The sequence below is a fragment of the Trematomus bernacchii genome, unplaced genomic scaffold (assembly GCF_902827165.1).
Source record: "Trematomus bernacchii unplaced genomic scaffold, fTreBer1.1, whole genome shotgun sequence".
In the NCBI taxonomy this organism is placed as follows: Eukaryota; Metazoa; Chordata; class Actinopteri; order Perciformes; family Nototheniidae; genus Trematomus; species Trematomus bernacchii.
This window is the reverse complement of record NW_022987611.1, coordinates 1,524,148-1,529,386: the sequence shown is the minus strand read 5'-3', so window position 1 is coordinate 1,529,386 and position 5,239 is coordinate 1,524,148. Positions and strand designations below refer to the sequence as shown.

General features: G+C 41.1%; 1 long non-coding RNA gene across 1 annotated transcript; it reads right to left on the bottom strand.

Moving 5' to 3' along the window:
• Window positions 1–3,085: 3,085 nt before the first annotated feature.
• On the bottom strand, window positions 3,086–4,409 carry LOC117483610. The gene is made up of 3 exons (XR_004555988.1): window positions 4,304–4,409; window positions 3,489–3,573; window positions 3,086–3,124 (listed from the first exon to the last, which is right to left on the bottom strand). It is a non-coding gene; the product is annotated as an uncharacterized LOC117483610 (long non-coding RNA).
• Window positions 4,410–5,239: the final 830 nt, after the last annotated feature.

Genomic DNA, 5,239 nt, shown 5'->3' with positions numbered 1-5,239 from the left:
CAGGCTTTAAGAACTGATCTGTAGAAGGATGTAAGTCCCGTCAGGTCATCTTCAGTCGTCCTGATTAGGAAAAGGTGTTTATCCATCCCAAGCCTTCCAGCCTTCCTGAGGAGTAGCCGAGCAGGATCCAACCAGCGCTGCCCGCTGCCGTACAGCAGTCTCTGAGCAGTCTGCAAACTTGGCTTCCACCTTGTCAAGCACTCCCTCCCAGTTCTGTTTTTGAAACTCCTCAGTCCCTAACTGCACCCCTAGGACTTTAATCCGCCAGGAAGACTAGGAATGTCCCCTACTCTCCACTGGCCCACTAAAACAGCCTCGCTCTTTCCCCAGTTGACCCTGGCTGAAGATGCTTTTTCGTAAAGGGCAAGGCTTTCTTTCAGTTCCTGTACATCTGTGTGGCCCTGGATAATTATATTTATATCATCTGCATATGCTGACACAACAACAGGAGGGCTGTGAGACATCTCTGGTAGACAGAGACCCCTCAGTCGGCTCCTCAACCTGCAGAGAAGAGGCTCAATGGCAATACTGTAAAGCTGACCTGAGATAGGACAGCCCTGCCTGATCCCCCTCCCGACCGGCACAGGAACACTCAACCCTCCCCCCACTTTTATTACACAAAACGCTTCATGATACAGAATCCTTACCCAGGACAGGAATCCCTCCACAACACCAAAAGCCTGCAGTGTGGTAAAGAGACAATTGTGATCTACACGATCAAAAGCCTTCTCTTGGTCAATAGATATGATGCCAGCATTGATATTATACAATTTACATATGTCAAACACATCCCTCATTAAAAACAAATTATCAAGCATAGACCTATCCGGCACACAGTATGATTGATCCACAACAATTAATTGACCAATAAACAGTTTTAGTCTGTTTGATAAAACCTTTGAGAGGATTTTGTAGTCCGTACATAAGAGCCACTGGTCTCCAGTTTTTTAAAGAGGTCAAATCTCCCTTTTTAGGAAGCAGAGAGAGAACTGCCCGCCTGGAGGAAGCTGGGAGCATCCCCTTTTCAAAACATTCTTTAAAAACATCCAAAATGTCCTGTCCCATAAGACTCCAAAAATGCTTAAAAAAGTCTGATGATAATCCATCTATTCCAGGAGCCTTTCCTGACGCCATCTGAGACACCGCGGCAGTTAGTTCTTCATAAGTCAGTTCAGAGCTGAGCGTGTTCTGTCCCTCTGAGCTCAGCTGAGGAAGTCCCTGCAGAAGCTCTGCAGCAGAGTCCACATCACAGAGCTGAGCGTGTTCTGTCCCTCTGAGCTCAGCTGAGGAAGTCCCTGCAGAAGCTCTGCAGCAGAGTCCACATCACATTCATCAGCCCTGAACAAATCCATGTAGAAATCTTCTGCATGCTTCCTCATCTCAGCTGGCTCTGTGGTCACCTTTCCCTCAGGAAGCCGCACTGTAAAAAAAAAAATTGTAAAAAAACGGAAATTTTTTGGCGACGGGGGCGCCATAAAATGTCCGTTAAAAAAAGGAAAAAAACTGTAAAATAAAATACGGAGATAACATGTAAAAAAAAAGTTACTTACCTTACCACAAGTAGCCTCTATTACTGTAATTTTACATGAAATCTTATTTTAACATATATTATTTGTTAGAATAGTCATAAACCTCTAGAAAACGGAATAATTATCTTTAAAAAATGATAAAAAAAAGCTAAAATACATAAAATTACTTTTATTATTACAAAAAAGTACCGTGTATCTAAGACCATTTACCATTAAAACACAAAGAAAAGAATGTAATTTTACTTTGCAAAAGCCTTAGTTTACATTAACTATCACATTTTTTGCCCAAAAAAATCTGTAATTTTACAGGAAATCTTTTTCTTTTAACATATATTAATTGTTAGAATAGAGTTATACACCTCTAGAAAAACTGAATAAATATTTTTTTAAATTATCAAAAAAAGCTGAAAGAAAGAAGATTACTGTTGTCATTTGAAAAAATACCGTAAATTCAAGATTCAAGGCTTTATTGTACATTAGCTTCAGTGTAGACATGAATGCAATGAACAACTGAAGTCACAGGCTCCTCCAACAGTGCAACATATATATAGAACATAGAACAAATAAAACAGAATATAAATAGTGCAAGTAGAGTCTATATGCAAGTAAACGGAATATGATTGCACTGCCGTACCAGGCCGTGATGCAGCCAGTCAGGATACTCTCTATGGTGCACCTGTAGAAGATGCAGAGTATCCTGGAGTCCATGTTGAACTTCCTCAGCCTGCAGAACAATTACATCATAATGTCCAGGGACTTTTCACACGGAGAGAAAACATACACATGTTGAGAGGAAACTGCATTTTTTTTAAAACCACCCATTCGAACAAATTCCAAACTTCATTGCATCACAACAGAAGGTGTTCATCTGTGGAATAACTGTAATGATGAGCTGAAATACTGTGCAACTTTATCTAAACTAAAACTCTTATTTAGAAACCAAATCCTGAATGGTTCCGAGCAGGACCTGTGAAGTGATGCTTGCTATTTCTTGTCGTTGTAAAAGTTATTTCTTTTTGGTTGTTTTGTACAAAAGAATGAATCCAATATCACAGATGCTGATGACGATGACCCAAACTTGTATTTTCATGAACAATGTACGCTGGGGGGGGGGGGGGGTAGGACCAGAAACGTTTTTAAGCTAAAATACGATAAATATTATTGTTTGTTTTGTTTCTAACATGTTCAATAAATTGACTAATACAATTTTGTTTTTAAAGAGCCGCTGTTTTGGTGATGGTGTTAGTGTGATGAGTCCATGTCAGGTCCTCAGTGATGAGTCCATGTCAGGTCCTTAGTGATGAGTCAGGTCTTCAGTGATGAGTCCATGTCAGGTCCTCAGTGATGTGGACCCCCGAGGAACCTGAAGCTGCTGACTCTCTCCACCGTAGTCCCATTGATGGCGATGGGGGCGTGTCCCTCTCCTTGCTGCTTCCTGTAGTCCACAATCAGCTCCTTGGTTTTGCTGACGTTGAGATGGAGGTTGTTATCCTGGCACCAAGATGTCAGGTTTTCGACCTCCTCTCTGTACGCCGTCTCGTCGCCGTCGGTGATCTGGCCGATGACGGTCGTGTCGTCAGCAAACTTCATGAAATCTAAGACCATTTACATGTAAAACACAAAGTAAACATGTCATTTTACTTTGCAAAAGCCCAAGTTTACATTAACTGTCCGATGTTTTGTAGAAAAAAAATCACAAATATATACGATATATTATTGAAAATAATATACATCACAAAAATAAAAACAATAAATAAAATATATTTTAAGTAATAATAAAGCAGAATAGACCGGCAATGAAACATTTCAACATTTAACAATAGCCAACATTTTGTTCAAAAGATAACAATTATAAACACTAAAGAAATCTACCAGTTATGTGCGTGCGTGTGTACATGACTATGTGTGTTTCAACTCTCTCCATTCAAAGTCAGCGACGTTTGTAATTAATGAATGCACCTTTATCTTTATCGAGTGCTGTTTTTGTTTGTATTCCTTCCTCTCCACTCTAGTCCCATTGTCCGGATTGATCTTGAATAGGCACCTGTTAAGACAGAAGTACACTTACATTTAGTGTTTAATTACACATTCTGTGGATGATACAGCCATTAATTGTCTTTACAGTTATACAGCTTGAAGTCAAAGGGCAATGCTACTCTTAAATGTACTTTTCATTAACTGCTATGATCATATCTGTGCATTTAAAGCATTGGTTTGAATAGATTTTGTTATATAAAGTCGTCACTTGGCATCACTATCACACTGGACAGTATCGCAGCAGGTCTGTAAACAGGAGCAAGCGGTCACTTGAAGATTTGGGTAGCTACGAGTCCCATCTTGAGAGGTTTGTGTGTAACTGGGGCAGATGAGGTGCGTGTCAGTAGCAGAGTGAGCGGTGTAAAAGCATCGTAGTTAACCGAAAGAAGTTCTAATGTGTTTGTTCACTGCAATAATACCAGGTTTTCTTTTGCTGTCGACAAAGGGCCCTCTTTCCGTCATTTTCATTGAGCTGAAGTAAACATACCACCGATTGGCTAAGAGTGAGTTTGAGCTTTTAGGGAGGAGCCAAAGCACACCACTGCAAAGGAAAGGGGTACGCTGAATTTACAACCCAAGACAAAACGAGAGCATAATGCGAAACAGAATGCAGCACAATAATCTTTTTATCTCGATTATCTTGTATTGTCAGGAGCACTTATCGTGTGTCAGAAATGTGCACAATCCTCTACTCTGTGGTTTAAGATGGAATTACTTAATTACAATTCAAGTCTTACCTCTGCAAGAACTCCAGGGTAGCTCCCAGTTCTGAGCGATAACTGATGTTGAGGCAGTAATATGCTGCAAACATCAGCATCAGGGCGTCGACAACATTCAGGACACTGTCACTGACGATGGTCCTCTGCTATCATGTACTGTCAGGGGAGAACTCCCTTAAGGTACACAACAGGAAAAAGTTACAAAACATTTATAAATCCAAAAAATATTTAGTGCAGATTGTTTTGTTTTTTTTACTGGTGATCACATGGCCAATTGTATTTTAGGAATGATCAGCTCCTGCAGCTTTCTTTTCTTTCTTAAGTGTTTCCTAATGTTAACAGTGTAGAAAATGTCACATCAAAAGGGATAGTTTGGGTGTTTAAAGTGGGGTTTTATAAAGGTACTTATCCATAGTCAGTGTATTACCTAGAGTAGATGATGGCCAGCAGGGGCGGACTGGGAAACGGTGGACCTCTGTCGCCTGTCAGCTTAACTTCAATGATGCCGTTTAAAAACAGCAAACCGACCCGGCCGTTCGGTGATTCTACAGATGGTCAGTCCGCCCCTGCCGGTACCGAAGTGGGCCGAGTGGCCCGACCGGCCCATCGGGATTCGTCCCGAACATCCCGATGGCCAGTCCGCCACTGATGGCCGGGATGCCCCGAGCTTGGAGATGCAGACAGGAGCAACCACCTGGAAGCAAAGCAATGTACTGCTCTGGACAGGGTCAGCAGAAAAACATATTTTAGCCACCTCTTGATGATTTCCATATCCTTTCACTGTTTGCATAGCAATACCATATAGGACATTGAGAATTTATAACACTTGTAATATGGCAAGAAATCTTACTTTAGGATCTCTGGCTGCTGTTTATTCTTGGTAGGTTGCAATTACTGGTACTGCAGCTACAGTAACAGCTGAGGGAAAAAAAGAGACACAAGTTTGCACATGCT